This window comes from Eptesicus fuscus, chromosome 8, assembly GCF_027574615.1.
Source record: "Eptesicus fuscus isolate TK198812 chromosome 8, DD_ASM_mEF_20220401, whole genome shotgun sequence".
Taxonomy (NCBI): Eukaryota; Metazoa; Chordata; class Mammalia; order Chiroptera; family Vespertilionidae; genus Eptesicus; species Eptesicus fuscus.
The window spans coordinates 47,361,794-47,381,563 of NC_072480.1; the positions used below are offsets into that span (position 1 = coordinate 47,361,794).

A 19,770-nucleotide genomic window follows, 5' to 3' on the forward strand; every position below is an offset into this window, starting at 1 on the left:
TTGAATGGACAACTGGACACTTAGCATATTAGGCTTTTATTATATAGGATGTGAATACTGTTCATCCCTGAGCCAAGGAGCACACTTTGATAATGTTTTTTTTTCCTCTCTAGTTTAATTTTTGCTTTTCCTTGAGTAATAATTGCATCATTTTTTATTTGCTTAATTTTTTATAAAGACAGTACTCATTTATTTTGGTCAGGTGCTCCAACATATCTTTCTAATGTCTGTTAATATATTTTCAAAATAATCAAATAGATAATGCATCGTTTCCATCTTCTCCCTTGGATACCTCACTCCCACAGCCTTGTGTTCTCCTCTGGTTGCTTTTGAGGAAAATTCTGATGCCCTTCTTTGATCCTGATTTATTTATTCACTTTGCTGGAGCACATGGTCTAGTATCTTACTAATAATCTTCCATTAGAATTTGAAATCATTGTTCTTTAGTCTATTCGCTTCCTGTGTTGCTGTTGAGAAGTCTCATGCAGCATTATTGGTCATCCTTTTTTATATGATCCTCATTCTATCTATCTATCTATCTATCTATCTATCTATCTATCTATCTATCTATCATCTATCTATCATCTATCTATCTATCTATCTATCTATCTATCTATCTATCTATCTATCTATCATCTCTAACATTTTAAATGTCATTCTTTATCTCCAGGGTTCTAAAGTTCCATAGTGATAGGCCTAGGTTAAGTTTGGTGTGTGTGTGTGTGTGTGTGTGTGTGTGTGTGTGTGTGTGTGTGTTGAATTGGTGGACTTTTTCAATTTAGAAATTCATGTTTAACCATTTGGGGAATTTTTTTTCTTTTTTATTTATTTGAAAATTTCTCTTCCTCCCTGTTTTTGTTTTTGCTTGTTCCAGACCTGCTATATGTGACTTGTTACTAATCTCTAAATTTCTGAACTATTCACCATATTTTCCATATATCTGCCCTTTTTATACACCTTGATTGATCTTGCATTTATCTTCTAACTCTTCTAATGCATTTATCATCTGGATTATTTGAGTTCTTTCTTGTTATCTGGGAGTTTTATTTCGTGAAGGCAATGTCTTCTCTCTGTGATGACATTAGCTTAAATTTCTTTTTCTCCTTGCCTTGATATGTGTTATACAGAGTTCCTTATTTTGTTTATTTGTTATTATTTTCTATTTGTTCATTTTTTGACTTTTCATTGTGAAAGAATTACTTAGCAGACATTCATTTATAATTTATAGGCACAACTACAGAGCTTATTGGAAACTCTGTCCATGTGAATGCGTCTTGTCAATGTCATCATATGGTGATTAGGTGGCAACCTGGCTTTCTCATGTACAGAATTCCCACCTTCTTTGTAGCATTTCAGCTATCCAGGAAAAAAAATCTAGGAACAAGGGGTAGAGGGGAAAGAAGAGTGTCTTGTTTGGTGTGCTAGGCCTGAATACAGACCCTCTGCAAACACGACGAAGAGGCTAGAAATTCCACTAACTCTTCATCTTTTTTGGTCTTAGCTTCACCTAGCCCACCTCCGTACCCCAAGTCTGAAGTGTTTCTGGTTGATTTTTTCCAGTAACCAAGCTTTCTACTTTCCTCTTGGTTTTGAGGAGTATACTGACTTTGTTTCATAGCAAAGGGAATGAGATCGAGGGCAGCTACTCCTTTATCTACAGGCTTTTCACCCATCTGGCTTTGTTTCATCTAAGGCTCACCACCACTTCCCTCAGGACTTGGTGTCCTTAGAGTTTGTTCTGCTGGGAAAGTTGTTTTGTTTCTTGCATATTATTTAAATGATAGATGGGTATAGAGATATAGAGATGTAGCTATATCTTAACTATTGCTCATGGATTTTTAAAATGCTTCTTCTGATCCCTGCATGCATTTTGGGGTATTTTCCTATTTCTATCTTTCAAAAGTTTCTAGAAATCTCTTCCTCCACTGGAAGTCCTCCACTGCCTTTCTGTCCTTGTGGCTTTATACCTTCCTAAAATATCATTACTGTCATGTTGGATCTTTTCTACAACGGAGAGAAAATAAGAGTAGTCAATCCATCACTTTCTCCCACTCAACCTTTCTTTATAATCTCTGTGAAATGTTGAATAACTAGGCCACTAGGTTCAATGGGCAGATCTTGAGTTTAAGAATAAACCTACCTGTTTCAAATTTCAGCTTTGTTACTTAGTGAGTGTGTGATTTTTTCTGCATGCCACTCAAACATCCTGCCAAGTTCAGCAGAGACGCCTAGGAAAACATTGACTGAAAAGCATCCATTTAATTGGGTAATTAGAAGGTCATTGGTGACCTTCATTGGAGTAGTTCCCATAGAGTGATAAGGGCAGAAGCCAAGCTGCACTGGGATTTATCCATTAATTATGCCTCTGTCTTCTGTGCAAGGCTCCTCCAGCACAGTTTCTAGCAAAGCTGTGAGCTACCCACACCTTTGGTCTCTGCTTAGTTTGCCAGCTGCTCTAGTGCTTCAAATGTGCTACCACGTGTATGCATGCTTTTCCTTCAAGGCTCATATAAGCCAGCTGTTGCAACAAGCTTCAAAATGCTGCCTGCAAACTGGCAGGAGTCTGGATGCCTTTGGAGCTCCAAAGGGACCAGGTACAAACAGTGTAGCAGGAAAATTGCTTTGGGAAGGCAATGTGGAAGAGAAGGTCTGAGGAAGGAGCAGCTCAGCACAGGAAAAAAATGGCCTGCTGCCACGAATATACTTGAAGAAAAAATATGACAGTAAGAGCAACGAGAAAGAAGCCACTCAGTCTTTTTTGGTGTGCTAGGCTACCAAACCTGAAGTCCTTTGCTCAGGCCTCCCATCATAACTCCAGCCCAAATGAAGATGCTGATGGAGAAGACGTGTGGCCTATGGAAGGCAGAGATACAATGGGTCGCCTTGGTAACTTGCAACCCTTTGGCAGCAGGTGATCTCTTCCTAGACAGAAGTGTGTTCTGACCTTCAGAGAAAGAAATTCTATAAGGCACCATTTCAGGAAGGTTTAGGTTGTGGCGTTTTACAGACAGTCCCAGAGCTCCTTTCTGGGGCCCTCAGTTCCAGTCTGTTTTGTTACCTCATTTGCAATGTTGTTTGTTTGGTGGTTTTACAGCACAACCCATTTTCATAAACTGTTGCCCAGCTGCACACACTGGTGGAAAACCAGCTGAAACAAAAATGCCATTATTTGTTCTGTTCAGAAAGGAATTTAAAATTCCGGAGACTGGGGAATAGTAAAATGAGAAGCTAAAATAATGTTTTTTAGCATAGAAGTTCAATGCGAATTTTGAGACCTATGTACCTGAAGAATGCTTCTTATAGACCTTTTTTTTACTTATGGAGCAAAAGACTCATAGATAATGTGATCTCGTTGAAGTTTATTCTACTGACTTTTAAAAATACTTCTTAATATTGCTTATATAATTCTCCTAGAATGTGCACATTTTAATCATCAGTCAGCATTTTATTATATTATAATCCTTAATTGATTGACGTTTAATCACAGTCTTTGTATTTTACTGTCCCTTGTCTCATAAGAGGCAATTTTCTCTTTACTGTAGTTTAACAGCTGATGAAAAAGATTTAAGGAAACCTATAAACTTAAGATTGGTTAATGGTCCCTTATAAAAGAATATTATACTTTGAGGATCCATTGCACAGATGTGGTACTCAATTGTAGAAATGTGCATGGGGTTTATTAAATTACAGCACAAATCTTCAGTCTTCTGAGTTATTGTCCATGTTGGTATTGTTAGGCAAATGGGGAGACACATTATTGCTTCCAGTTGTTCCCATTACTGTGGTGTGATGCAGGCGGCGACAGCTGGCACAGCGCTGCAGGCAGCGCGGAGCTGCAGCAGCTGCCGGGACAGACAGCCCGGGGAGGTCCGGCTGCGCTGAGTCAGGGCTGGGCAGCTGCTCCAAGGTGTCCAGGACACGGAAAGTAAATAAACAAACCACGTGGCTGCCAGAGACAGAGGGAGAAAGAGAGAAAGAGACAGAGAGTACCTCATATATAAAATGACCTTTCTGGACTGTTTCTGGATTTAGGACTTCTTGGGTACCCTGAGTACCTCTGCAACTTTGTTTCTTTATGTCTCTCATTTGTAAGTGTCTTGTTGTATTGTCCAAAGCCTGGTTCTGTTTAAAACCGCCTTTCCAGATGACCTCTGCCTAGGTGCACTTCAGTTTGGATGTGAAATGTTTAGCTAATTTTAGGAAAAAAAATGAGGCAATGTTATTGTTATCTAATAACTATGCCTTTATCCAATATTTGTTAACCAAATGCTTGCCATATTCCAGAAACAGTGTCCTATATCTTCAGGCTACAAAAATGTGACAGACCCCCTTCTCTCAAGGAATGTATTGTTTGGTAGAGGGAGATGCCCATGTGAATAAATTAATGCAGCAAAATGTCATCGCTGCGAGAGATGCTTATATAGGATATGATTGATGGGACCAAAATTAATTTCAAATCTACATGGGCTGGAGTAAAGGTCCAGAAAATTCACGTATTCTGTCAACATGTGTTTGTTTGTTTGTTTTTTTGTGAACAGGTTTTATTACAGAGGGGACGGGGCTCAGTCCTTCTTGGCTGCTGCCTTCCTCATGGCTGCAAGGACTTTGCTCAGGACCTCTCTCACTTCCTCTTAGAATGGATGTGTATCTCCATCCTTTTCCTGATGAACTTTAGGGCCTTCTCACCTTGGAGACCATGAACAGCAACATGGTGCGCTGCTGACAGGAGGCAAAGCCATACACTTCCAGGATCAAGTCCCATAGGAACTTGGTGAGACGCCCGCGGTGGCTGTGCCTCAGCGTCCTCATGTTCTTGGTCACCTTGTGGGCCTTGATGAGGCTCACGGTCATGGGGTAGTGCAGAGCCAGGCCTGCTGCTCCTCGATGGCTGCCGCAGTGGAAGTAGGTCAACAATTAAGTACCTACTGTATGCTAGACACTGGAAGTACAAAAATGCTACAAAGATGAATGAAACGGGATGCGTATCTATTTTCTGCATCCTTCCTCCAGGAGTGTCTTTGTTCCCACCATCCTATGATTTATTCTGATGAAGTTCCCTCAGGACTTCCCCTTGCCCATGCAAATGGCAGAGGCAACTGATAAAACTGAGCAACGCTTCCTTCATGGAACACTTTCTTCTCTAGAATGCTCTCACCTGATGGGCAGTATTTCTCAGTTTCCTCTGAAGCCTCTTTGGCTTCTGCTTCACTTCTAAATGATTGAATAATAGAATGCAGTACTTACTGATATTTAAAATAATCAGTTCCTTTCTTTGTTTATTTGTTTAATATTTACTTCCTTCCCCCCTGTATTCTTTGTACTTAGAATATTATGTGGCACATTACTGCTCAATAAATATTGGTTCGATATATGGGGGAGAGGGGAGAAGGGAAGAAAGAAGAGCTCACTGTTGAGAAGTCAGTTAAATGGATAATTATAATACAACTAGAGGTCCTTGGCCTGGCCTGTGGGGATCAGGATGAAACTGGCTCTCTGACATCCCCCGAGGGGTCCCGGATTGCAAGAGGATGCAGGCCAAGCTGAGGGACCTCGTATGCATATAAGATCTTTGTTTAATCTCTTTCCACCCTCCCCACTCCCCCTCTGAGAATCATCAGTCTGTTCCATGTTTCCATGCCTGTGTGTTGAGCATCTGACCCTTGGTGGTCATTGTGCGTCATAGCTACCGGTTGAATGGTGAGTGGTCGGCAGTCACTTAGGCTTTTATATATATAGATAATTGCAGTAAATTGCAGATACTCAGAGAAAAGTTTCCTGAGCTGAGGCTGGAAATAAATGGCTAAATAAAGGCTTAAGTGTGGAGCTTGAATTTGCAGTCCAAGGGAGCACGAGGGAAGCATGAGCAGGCACAGCCCAGGAGGGAAAGTTCTCATATTATTCTGGAATACATTTCTAGTGGTCTCCTTTGACATTATAAGATGTAGGTGCAATCATGATGAGCATATCTCATGAGCCACCTTGAGCTGTTTGTGTATATCTCCAAAGCCAATATGTATTCAGATGCATGCAAGTCATATATATGTGATAGCTTCCATTTTTTCCTTCTCCTCCCCCAGTCAGTCAGTCATTGCTCTCTCTGCAGAAGAGGAAATGATGGCAAAGACCTTGGGCATCCACTCTTCCTTCTTTCTTTTGCCCAGAAAACATTTCACCTCTTAACTGCCATCTGTCTTTGTGGTTTAGGGGTGAGGAACTGAAATGAAAGAGGTAGAAACAACTTGGCTGGTTCAGTCATTTTGTTGAAAGATCCATCAGTTCCCTATGAGAAATTTTCTGGGATGGGAACCAAAGTAGCTGACATCCAAAAGCAGCGTCTCCACTACTGGCTCTAACGGTGATGTTCCATTAGCTGTCAGCAGTAATCACACTTACATCCTCTTTCCAAGCCTCCAGCTATGAGGGGACGCCATTACACGCTCCCTGTCTAGTCACAAAGCACTCGACGACAAAAGCACAAACAGACCAGGCTGAGCGGTGCTGTGAGCATGTCCCTGGCACCGGGGCCTCTCCAGCAGGTGTACACTAACTCACCTGTGCCGTACTTGGCACAGGCCATCGAGACCAATGGGGCACCCCTGTAAAAAAATCTGTCTCCACCCAGATCTGAACTGGGACCCCCACCTTTGTACAGCAAGCCACTGCTGAACCTGGAGGGATCTCTCAATTAGCTAATGGTAGAGGCGTCTGCTACCTCTGCCTCTGTTTAGGCAGACAGCCAGGATTCTGAAGGAAGGCTATCTTGCTTTAGCCTTTTCAAGGAATGCGGTGGTTTGAAAAAAAAAACACACACATATACGTACATGCACACAAGGTTAGATCCTGATGCTTTTTGCTTTTCCCCTTTAAATATTTCAGTGACCTAGCAAAGTATTCATTCATAATGGACCCCCTTAAGGAAGCATGGAAAAGCTCAGAACATATTGGGTTAACTAATTTTCCCCAGCTTTTGATTTATGGAATGTATCTCCACTCCTCATTTTCATATGAGAGTGGCTATGGCTTTGCACTGAGCCTTGAGCATTAACTCCTTATTAAAAAGAACTTCCAGGTACCCCTGGGCTCAAAGAGGACCTCAGGTCAGGATAATTAAAACATAGCCTGGAATAATATGGTCATATGATGTGTGGCCCTGTAATGAGAGATTATCAATTTATTTTAATTACAGAAGAAGGTGCACACTTCCAAAATAATAGATTGTCTTAGACCCCACGTTTTATTGAATAGATGCCTATCAAAGTGGATAATTTTCATCTGGAAAACTCCTATGCATTCTTCAATACCCCTTTCTGTTTGTGAAGAAACAGCCCTCATTTGTGAACTCTTGCCAAAACAGAGTTTATCAGTTTTCATTTTCACTGCTATTAAACTCTGTTTATAAGTTTCTTTGCAATTTTTACCAAACATGTAGAAATAGTCCCCCTCTTCTTTTAAATGTGCTCTTTCCCATATGTTTAGAAAGAAACAGCATCCCTGGTCCTTCTTTGATTTCATCATCTTTGAGTGAGACATATGAGTAGAGAGTAATTTCTTTTTGTAGAACAGTCCAAGGGTGATGATTACTGGGGATACAAAAGGGAATGGTAGGGACTATGAAGAAATGGAGAAAACTGGATTCAACACAAAGTAGCATCAGCAAATTATTGCTATGAAGACATGTGGATGAAATGCGACCAAATAGTCCAATTCTTTAAGAGAAGCCAAAAATACAGGTGTGGGTTTTTGTTGTTGTTGTTTTAGGCTAAACCACAAATTATTCAATGTCGGCTCAAGGTTTCTGTTTTGTTTTGTAATACAGTGTCTGCCGAATGCAAACCATCTGCTAGCATAATTTGGTTCATAGGCTGCCAATTTATAGGCCCTAATTTTTATTGTTTTATCTTCACTCTTGCTCAGTCTCTTCATCACCCGCATCATGTGTGGGCACCAGGTAGCAGAGAGGAGGAAGGATGCCTGGGAACGAGACTTCACCCTGATGCTCAAGCCCGCCCAGCCACTGTAAGTCACAGGCTCACCCTGGTCTCCCACACCTCTCTCACCTTGGCACGTACTGCTTCTTCTGCCTGGAAAATATTCCCAACTTTGAACTCTTATTCGTGAGAGAAGGTCCAAATGTCCCAGAAAGTTAGTTCTTTATTTCTTCTCTGTATTCTTTTTGTACTTTAAGATCTACATGTCAGCACTTGAACTGCTGACATTATTCACTTAAATCAATATTCTCAAATATCAGTAAACATTCTAATTACCTGGAGGGCTTGTTAAAACAGACTGCTGGGCCCTGTCAGGTGTGGCTCAGTTGGTTGAACATCATCCCAGGCACCAAAAGGTTGCTGGTTCGATTCTCAGTCAGGGCACATGCCCAGGTTGCAGTTTTGATCCCTGGTAGGGAGCATGCAAGAGGCAGCTAATCAATGTTTCATTCTCAGAGAGCTGTCTTTTTCTATTTCTCCCTTCCCCTCTTCTTTCTATAAAAATACTTAAAAAATTTTTTAAAAACCCACAAAAAATAGACTGCTGGGCTTCACCTTTAGAGCTTCTGATTCAGTTGTTCTGGGATGGGACCCAAGAATTTGCATTTCTAACAAGTGGCCAGATGTTGCTGGTCTGGGAACTACACTTAGAGAACCCTGAAGCTTATACTTGGGGCTATGTATAGCTTATCTGTGGATCTTCAGAGCTGGCACAGTCAATAATCCTTTTATTAATGGTATTAGTGATAGTCACTTTGGCTTCCTTATCAATCTGATCTAACATCTGCCTAATGTCAATGGCAAAATAGTGGCTGATCCACAATAGTGGCTGATCCACTCACCCCCTTGCATATAACTCTCATATGCTTGGACAACTAAAGAGTTTGAAAAGCTCTTCCAGATCATCTCGTTAAATATGAACATTTTATAAATAAAAACACTAAGGCTGTTTATCTTAGCTCAGCTCTTCTATTTTCATTCCAATTACATTCCAATTTCCAAGGTCAGATTCCTTATATCAGATAAAACTTTGTGTGTGGGTTTTTTCTAAAACACCGATGAGACATAATACATATGGAAAATTTCCTGTTAGTATATGTGGAGTGGGTTAAAATGATGAACAATGTACAGCAAAATATGCTTTGACGTTCGTTGCATCAGCTATATATTTATATTTTTTCCCAGTCACTAAGTTCACATGCTTATGAACCATTTCAGATCTGGATCACAGAGGGTGAAAAATATAGCTAATTAGTTCTGCTTATGCTACTTACATTTATCTTGTAATAGTGAAACATTCTTCTTGCAAACCTGAGGATGACACAAATGATACTTGCAAGCCCTATTAATGGATCACAATGGCCCGAAACTCTAAAATTAAATATACAGCATATTTAATATAGATTCCTTGCCCCCAATTTTTTTAAATGAAGCAACAACTCTTAGCATGTTAGAGTCTTTCTCTACAAAGGTTAAAGTTCCTCTCTATTCAGCTTGTCATGTACTGTGGACCCTCATTCCTACCTGACTCTCACCACTGTCCTAGAAGATTTCAACTTCATGCCAATAATTCAACAAATCTGAAAAGAATTTATTGAGTATCTGCTGTATGCTAGACACTATTTTATGTTGCATAGACCTAGTCGCCAAATAAGATAGTTTTAATGCCTTTTATTTGAGTAGTTCTGGTCTAGTGTGGGCTGGTCCAGTGTGATAAGCACTGTGAGGAAAACAAAGCAGGGAAAGGCAAAGATGGTCATGAAGAGGGGGAGAGCCATTTTATACAGAGGGTCAAAGAAGGGACATTTGAGCTTGATCTGTATGATATGAAGAAGATGGGTGAAGACCTGGGCAGAGAGAACAGCAATTGCAATGACTCTGAGGTGAGGCTGTCATTTGCAAGAAATGGCAAGAAGACCAGTGTGGGTGAAGGGAGGAGGAGATCGGTATGGCTGTGGAAGGGCTGGGCAGCATTGGTCGTGAGGTAAAATAAAACAGGCCAGACTCCTGATGGAAATGGCAATCCTTTCTAGGTAAAGCAGGAAAGTGATATAAACTAATTTGTTTTTTCTAAAGTTCACTCTGGCTGTTGCTGTTGAGAATTGACTGTATGAGATAACGATGGTCAAGGTTAGGAGGGAGGCTGCTGTGGTGACTCTGGAGAGAGAAGGTGATGCTTTGAACTAAGTGCCTGGGTGGAAGATGTGAGTAACAGCCCAGTTGTTGATATGTTTTGAAGCCATGCAGCTGTGCTCAATAGTTTGAGTAGGAGCAGAGGACTGGATTAATCTAAGGGTGAAGGGAGGTTGGTTTCAGGACAGAAGTAGAGAAGGAAATGGAATAAGAATGTGTGGGTGCCAAGGAAAAGAAGTTTAAATGAAAGGTCAGTGTTTTAGGATGGGAACCAAACAAGAGCTGTCAAATCAATTGAACTGGACTGATCAATTGAGAACAATGTGGAATTAAAATACATGATTGATGAAGATGAATGGAAAACATAATAACAGTAAAGGATGATAGATGATATCCAGAGAGTGGAACAATACAGTTTGATTTTAGAGGTCCAGATGAGTTGCTGGTTCTCTGTTACTTGTAAGTGTCCATTCTCACACTGTACAGTAATTGATGTAGAAAGAATGACCAACCAGAGCCCCATCAATTTAAGTTTTGTATCTTCTGACTTGTCCTTCACTCCTCACTTTTCAGACTTAAACTCCTGACTTGATTTTTTTATAGTCCTTCAACTTACCATCCATTTATGTCTCCATCTAAGCACCTTCTGTTTGTTGGCTGATTAATTTCCTTCTAGTCTAGAAACCTAAGTCTACTTATTAACCACTGATTTCTTCTTTTCTCTACAAGGCTATAATTCTCTGAATAACCTTGAGGATAACCTCTCTTTCTCTCTGGTTTGATCTGATCCCTAGTACATCTCATCCTTAGTAACTCAGGTTGTGAGACTTACCTCAGCTTCTCTGATATGTGGGCACTACAGGATACAATGTAGAGCCACAGCAGTGGCTTGTACATGTGGATTGGAGGTAAACGCCTCCAATAAGGCAAGATATTATGGAGCTAGTAGAATGGATAAATTTCATTTTCAGGTTTGCACTACAAACTACAGTGGGCCCTCCATACTGCCTCTCAACCCTACAGTCTTTCACTGAACCATCACCCAGGTCTCAGATAAGTCCCCAGGTGGTACATGCTCATCACAGACCCAAAGTAGCATATTAAAGGCTTTGACAACTGAATTGACATTGAAACCATCACCCCCAGAAGTTGAGACAGAAATTGCAATCTGAAAATAGCTGGATTGAGTTCCTTCTAGAGAAACAAACAAATAGAGAAAGTCAATATTATCTCAAGGATTTTAACAAGATCTAGCATCTAAACAACAGACTGTTAAAAATGTCTAGGATACAATAGAAAATTATTTAATTACAAAGAACTTGGAAGAGGTGACTAACTCTTCCAAGTTCTTTGTAAGAGTTAGGGAATCAATAAGTGCCAACTGAGATGTCCCAGATGTTAGAATGGTCAGATAAAGCATCTCTTCTATGAATATTCCACAAGGTAAGAGGAAACACTCCTTAAATGAATGGAAAGATAAAAGTTCTCAGAAGAAAATTAGAAACTGTAAATTAAAAATTTAGAAATGGAAGTTATAATAACTGAAATAAATTTGTATTGCTTTTTAAAAAACCCTCTCCCTTTGCCTTTCACTATGCAACCCCTTTTTATATTTTCAATCCTAATCTTGCCAGAAGCCAATTCCAGCATGTCATTATTGCAAGAGTTTCATTGAAAGGTTGATGGAACTTGGGGACTAACAAGGGCTGAGTCAAATATGTTATGCCTATTGGGAATAGCTCAAGGCATTTCCCCAAACCTGAAAAGGATACATAAATTGATTGTTTACTGCCAGTCAGCTCAGGGCATCTTAATCTACATGTTATTGCTTCCTGTTGGCCAAACACCTGAACAGCCCAATGTAATTCCCCAATCTGACAATGGATTCTGTACTAAACCCTACCCTTTGATGTGTATAGCTCCACCTTGCCTTAGTACAAATTGTGTTAATAAAAAGCAAGGGGTCCTGAGGCAAGGATAACTTGGTTTCTTCAGCCAAGCTCCTCTGTCCCCCCAAATGCCTGTCAAAATTATGTTTAGTCTCTGGACTCTTATTTAATTTATGCAAAGCCCCTTCTCCAGTTTCCAGAATTCTTCTAGATGCTGGATAAAGACCACTGGCATTAAATGGTGCGCAACATGGGGTGTTATAATCTGATCAATATTTTTCTGTATTTCTCACTGTCTTCTCTTCTACTATCCCTTACTAATGTCTCTGGCTTTCTTCTTTTGTTTTCACTACATATTTTCATACATAAGCTTGTGTGAAACTTATCTACTCTATAATCTGTTTCTCTTTACCTATCACTCATTCTTTATCCTACTGCTTTTATTTTTTTATTTTTGCTTTATTAATTACATTTATTGGGGTGACATTGGTTAATATGAACATATAGGTTTCAGTTGTGGGTTTCTATGTTACAAGATCTATATATTGCACTGTGTGCCCACCACCAAAAATCTTCTCCCATCACCATATAGTAGGATTCCCTTTATCCCCAACCACCTACTACTGCTTTAGGCTTTTGTTTTCAATACTCCACAAAAACTGCTCCAATTTTGGTAATCAGTAAAACTCTTCATTACTAAAGCTACTGAACAATTTTAATCCATGTTATTGATACTTTTCTCTAAAAATGGGCAGAGTAGGTGCTTAATATATTTATCAAATAAATGAATGACTACTCCCTTAGCACCCACATGAACAGACTTTCCTTTCTTTTTAATCTCTTTGGCCATTTTTCTCAGTTTCCTATATGGATTCTTCTTCCTTTTTCCACCTTTTAATTTCTGGGGTTTACCAGAATGTTATCCTCAGCTCACTAGTCTTCCCACTCCACACATGCTCCTGGAGATCATCTATTGTTTTAACATTTTGTGTAGAGGCTAATGCTATTGACACCCATATTATTTATTTGTAGCTCCCATGCTCCAATTGGGTATTTCCACTTAGAAGGCTCACCAACCCAAACCTGATTCTTCTCTTTGATTTTAGCATAGTTGGTGGCACTATCATCCTTCTGGTACCCAAGGTAGAAACTTGAGAGAATCATCCCACTCTCTCACACTGGCCCTATCTAATCACAAACATGTTCTAGTTTTACTTCCTAAGTATTTCTTGAGTCCATGCTCTTTGCTCTATAGCCACTATTTTTGCTTAATTGTCTTAATGCATTTTTTTAACCTAAAGTTGCAATATACTCCTAATGAGTGTTTGAGCTTCCATTATTCCTCCCTACAGTTTCAAACAGCTATGGCAAAGGGTTCTTAACAACAGGTGTCCCCAAAAATGTATACACACACTTCGAATAATTATAAAGGCAGCGTTTATTAAAATACACTTTGTTTTCAAAATTGAGCTATCAGCTATTAAAGTGTGTATACATTTTGGGGGGACACCCTGTATAATAATCACTCATTTTTTAAAAACCCATAAGTAGCTTTTACTTTGTGTAGTAATTCCCAAAGCTGTTTTACTTCCCATCTGGCAGCCTCTCTTCATTCCTCTCTTGCCATTCCTTACCTCACACGTTAAGTTCTAGCAATAGTCACCTGCTCATAGTTATTAAAATAACCCAGCTTTTTATGATTTCATGGAGACTTGTTTTGCTAAATATGTTGTCTGTTTTATTAAAACTATAATAAAATGTTCGTTGAGTACTTACTATGTGTGTGAGGTTGTACCATTATTGCATTTGATCCTCAGAACTACCTGAACACGGATATTGTAGAACTGTTATCATCATTTTAGAGATTAGAAAACCAAGGAACAAGAAAATAGTTGGCTGAGGGTGTTAATGCAGGGACTATAACTATAGAAATGGCATACTACCATGCTTAACTATGCCTGAAGTGCTTCTATCCAACGTTCTACACTTAGTTCAAGCATCACCTCCAAGAAGACTTCTTTGAATAATGAACACCATCACCCTTCTAACCTTGGCTAGAGGCCTCTCTGCTGGTCTCTCAGAGCACTCAACACATCTCTGATAACAGGGACCATCTTACAAGACAATGATCTGTTAATGTGTCTTTAGCTCCCACTAGATGGAACTCCTCAGTGTCAGGGATTATGTTTATCTTTGTTTGTATTCATAGCACCTTGCAAAGTCCTTCATATAGTGGTCACTCAATAAGTAGTTGCTCAACTAAATGTAAACAGCTCTTTTTAGCCCACGCTGCTCTGTTTAAACATTTACTGGAAATTTCTGTTTAAATATCATCAGTACTTAAGGACAACTTAGATCAAACAGAATTCATACATTCTCCTTACTATTGTCCAAGATTGCTCTTAATGCTGTGATTCTTTTCTTGATTAATGTACCAATATCTATTCAGTTAACCAAATCAGAAACCTGCGAATCATCCAAGATTTGTCTCTCTTTTATGCTAAATAATTAACCAATCAGCCCAGCGGGCGTGACTCAGTGGTTGAACGTCAACCTATGAACCAGGAGGTCACAGTTCGGTTCCTGGTCAGGGCACATGCCTGGGTTGTGGGCTCGATCCCGGGAGTGTGGTGTGCAGGGGGCAAGCGATCAATGATTCTCTCTTATCCAGCTGCAGATCAGCTTCCTTTCCTGATGTTTCTAGCTCTCTTACCCAGCTGCAGGTCAGCTTCCTTTCCTGATTGAGCTTCACACTTTCCCTTTTCTTTCTGCAATTTGCTCCTTCTTTCATTCAAAAATATTTTCTGGTGTGGGTCAGTGGTTGAGCATTGTCCTATGAACCAAGAGGTCACAGTTCTATTCCTGGTCAGGGCACATGCCGGGGTTGCAGGTTCAATCCCTGATCAGTGATTCTCTCTCATTAATGTTTCTGTCCTCTCTCCCTCCCTCTTCCTCACTGAAATATATATAACCAATATATATATATATAACCAATCACCAACTGCCCTCAGATGTATCCTCTATACATTTCTAAAACCCTTCCCCTTTCCCATGATCCCACTGCTTCTTGTGCTTTCCTCTATTCCAGTAATTATTATAAAATATTGTGATTAATTGTGTGCATATCATAATCTTCCTCCCTGCCATTGGCCTGCAAACTTCTTGAGAATAAGAATCTTTTGTGTACCCCTAAATCCTGTCTCCTCTTGCGTGGTGACTTGAGGCATGGATCAAAGGATCCATCTCATCCCCTAGTAGCTATTAGCTTATACTCTGCAGGAACCTGAAGAGGAAATTTCTTTCACTAGGGCTTATGCCTATGATAGCCATTAGATCTGTTCATAAGTATCACAGTTCTTCTATCCTTCCAGGGATATTTCAGGAATGCACTTCCCTATTCATTTTGAAGTTAGATTGGCATAACTTGCTTCAGCCAATGAAATAGAAGTTATTGGAAGACCTCTGCACAGAAGCTGTAAGAGATAGTACACAATTTACCACACCCCCTTCTCCTTACAGCAGTGATCAGGGACGTATATAGGAATGGAGCCTTTGTCAAATGAAATGTGAATAAAAAATAAATGTTTGTTATATTAAGCCACCAAGCTATTAGGATTATTTGTTCCTGCCACATAACTTAGCCTCTCCCCACCAGTGTGATGTCCTTGGGTCTTAGCATTTTCTTTTCTGGAGAGGTGGTGCTCGGGAAAATCATGCTGTATGCCCCTTTCTTGTCTCAAAGATTTCTTTATCCAGATGTTTTTATTCAGGTGAAAATTGGCATCAAGGGAAACCTTAAAATGGAACTCGGTCCCAACTTAGCAATATTCAACCTAAGAATTATGTATGGAATGAAAAGGGTAATCGTATTTGCTTTGAAGAATAATTATGAGCTAATTGTACGGAAGAAGAAAGTAACTGCTTCTGGTCACATGTCTTCTTTTCTCTCTCCTGTGTGTGCAGCACACACAGGCCGATCCAGTCAGGGGTAATATCCCTCCTGGAGCACTGCTAGAGAGACCCAAGGATTAATGCCACAAATATTTGATGGGGAATACTTAATTAGGACATTAAATGAAAGTCTGTCCCCAAAATAGCTCAACATGGAAATGGAATAACATTATGGCCACTCTTATTAAGCATTTAGAGATTGCAGCACACCACTAATTTTAAAAAGTCTAAGTCTGTCGGTATTAATAGTTTTGATTACTAGTTCCTTCTTGCTAGAAGTAGATAGTTGAGTCTGAGTCACCCTTCATTTACCACATTGTCCGCCCTTCCTCTACACAGAGCTGAGTGTCCAGGTAAATCCTGGGATCTAAGGTGTTGCTGAGAATCATTAATTACTCCCTTCTCATGTTACTGAATTTTCTTCTCATGTACACATTTTGCCGCCTGTAGCTTCTCATCCATGTCATACTTTCTTTTCCTTTTATTATTGTTTTCTGTCCCCTGAACACTGTCCACTTCTGTTCTTTTGTCCGCTGTTTTCTTGCTTTCATTTTTCATTTATACAAGATGGAGCTGTTTTTCTCCTCTAAGAAAACTGTCATTGATCAGGAAAAAAAAACAACTTGATTTTGTGGCTGAGTTCAAATGCCCTCTTTCCCTCAGGAAACAAACTAAACTCTGTGATCCCTTCTGATTAAGAATCATAGAACACACCCAGGCCTAGTGCCACCTCCTCCATTAAGCTTTCCCTGATTTCTTTCAGACAAAGCTAATCTTGTGTTAAGTAGTACTGTTCTGTTCTCTAGGGTAACACTACACTGTTGTATTTTGACTTACCTTCTTAAAGGTCTGTCTCTTACATTAGACATTAGACATGAAAGCCCCTAAAAGCAGAAAACTTGTCTTATTCATTTTTATTCATTTTTACATGTCTGGTCCCTCACAGAGCCTGGCACATTATTTCTAGGATAGAGCCCATTTAGTCACATCCTGCATGATAAAACAGAAGTGTCAAATTGCAGCATCGGGCATGTTCTGATTGGTCCACAAAGAGTTTCCCAGCACAGGTAATAATTTTAAACAGAATTTTAAGAATAGATCTATCATTTTAAAAGTCACAACAAATGAGAAGATTGGACAACACTGAGCTCACATTCCAACATAAAAGCAACAGCTATGGCTGAGGGCAGCTACTCTCTTCGGAATGGGCACGATGACTCTGGGCTCCAGGTGACCACAGTTTGCCAAGCACGGCATAAGCAGCCCATAAGCCCTGAGAATAGCGCTTGGACTGTGGGCTCTGCAGGGACGATTTTCAGGTCAGTGGTTGCAGGACTGAGCAGCCTCCTGCCTGTCAGGCCTGAGATGGGGAATTAAAGCTGACACAGGTGGGGACCTCGGGCCGGGGAAGCCGTGGACTTGCTTCCTCTCTCCCTCAGGGTGATAAGGCTTTCGGAAGGGCTGCTTCGAACCAGAGCATACTTGCCATTCTGCTGCTCTAGAAAGTCTGCTCAGAGTTCAGCTTCCAGTTTTAAGTTGTGAGAACTTAAGTAATAAGAGAGGAAAGTGGTAACCTAATCACTCTTTAACCCCGATGCCTCTGAAGCCTGAATTTTGGGTGTATCCCTGAAATTTCACTCACTTTTAAGCAGTTAGTGCCTGTCTCTCTCTTCACCTGTTTCTCTTCCCTTCCGCCTTTCATAATAAATGCATTTCTGTTCTTCTCATGCCAATAATCTCCAGTAATTTCTTGGTCTCTGTACTATTTTATATCTTTAAAAATATATACATATATATTGTTATTGATTTTAGAGAGAAAGGGAGAGGGAGAGAGAGATAGAAACATCAATGATGAGAGAGAATCATTGATAGGCTGCCTCCTGCCCGCCCCCTACTGGGGATAGAGCCCGCAACGGGAGCATGTACCCTTGACTGGAATCGAACCTGGGACCCTCCAGTCTGCAGGCCAACACTCTATCCACTGAGCTATGTGCACCAGCTAGGGCACATATGTTATATCTTAAAATATGTAGAGTTATAGGAAGTAGAAAAGGTAAGCCCACACAAAAATCCGGGTAGAAAATAAAAGTGCTCCATCTTTTATTTCATAATTGGAATTGTGTTGCACACATGATCATTTTGAAAATTATTTTAAAACATTATTTTTGCTGAAAATATATTCCACCTATGGTTGTATAAATATTATTTAGCTTTTTCCTTATATATAGACTCTGAAATTTATGATGGTTGGTTTTTTTTTTGTTTTTTTTTCACTTTGTAAGAAAATATTTGCCCTAACATTTCACTAGTTCCTTGGAATAGATTTCTCAAAGTGAAATTACTGGCTCAAAAATCAAGAACGTTAAAAACATTTTGATAACATACATTTGCCAAGTGGCATTTATAAAGTCCACTCCTATTACCTTGCTTGCTGAGCATCAGCGCATGTGGCTATTTCACCTGCACTATAAAATTTTTAAATCTTTAATAACTGGAAAGTTAAAATTTTTGTTTTAATTTGTATCTGTTTACTAGTGAGACTAAATATTTTTCATATGTTTATTGTCCATTGTATTACTTGTTTTGTTTCACAATTGTTAATATTTGTTGCCTACTTTTCTATTGTCACACTGAAGATTTCTCTAATCAAAAATCTGCCTTATACATTCAGCTTAGTGGTCCTGTGTCTGTTACAGTCATGGTACATATTTCTACCAATTTGTCAATAGCCTGTCTATTTTTATGACTTTTTTTACATACATAAGTTAATTTTTTAAAACTTAGCAGAGCTGATCAATTTTGCTTTCCCTTTCTTTTACACTTAAAAGCCCTTTACAAAAAATGGTAGTTAGTAAGAGGAGAGAGGCATTAATTAACCTTATTGTAGTAATCATTTTGCAATATATATATAGTTATCAAATCATCATGTACATTTAAACTTACATGTGCTATATGTCAATAATATCTCAATACATCAAGGGGGGCTGATTTTTTAAAAGCCCCTTTACATACCTAAGATAAACTAGGCACCTATATTTTCTTCTGGATTTGGGGGTTTCAGGTTTTACATTTAATTCACCAATCCATTTCAGACTGATGGTCCATACTGCCAGCAATTGCGTGTTCATTAAAATGATTTTACCCACCAAAGGAATAGCTACTCGAGAGCAAAGTCAGGTGGGATTTCCAAAGGAGGTAGGAGTGTATCACCGCCAGGAAGCTCTGTCTCCTCAACTGCAAACAGAAGGGCTTGATTCTACCCACCAGGTTTGGGAGAAATGAGGCTTCAGCTGCCTCATTAATGCTTAGTGTACAGCAAGTGACCAAAAAAGGGCACCGAGATATTTCCAGAAAGGTATTTTTAAATAGCACCAAGCATGTGATGCAGCCTTCCTGTGAGAGAAGCTCTGTGAGGTCTACTGAAAGCCTACACACGCCATTGCTCATTTTTCTGTAATTCCTGCCTCTACTGCTGCTGTTGTATTAGCTTTGCCTTCTAACAAGTAAAACAGTCCCTGAATCATTTTCCTTTTTTGAAATGTTCATTATTTTTATTCTGTTAGATTCATTCAATAGTTTCATTAATTTATCTCTACCCCAAATCCCACTGGGCTCTTTGTTGTAATTTTGTTAAATCTAAAAATGAATTTGTTGTTAAAAATTAATTGGTAAAGATATGGCATTTTTATGATATTGATTTGCCCACCAGGGGGAAAAGGAATAACTGCTGACCTATATGAGGGCTTATTACTATATGCCATTGGCCAATCCAAGACATTTTTACCTATCAACTTGTATAATCTCTACAA

The 19,770-nt window shown here is 39.5% G+C and overlaps 1 pseudogene; it reads right to left on the bottom strand.

Annotated features, from left to right (window-relative positions):
- Positions 1-4,562: 4,562 nt before the first annotated feature.
- On the bottom strand, positions 4,563-6,577 carry LOC103288380 (60S ribosomal protein L36-like; annotated as a pseudogene).
- Positions 6,578-19,770: the final 13,193 nt, after the last annotated feature.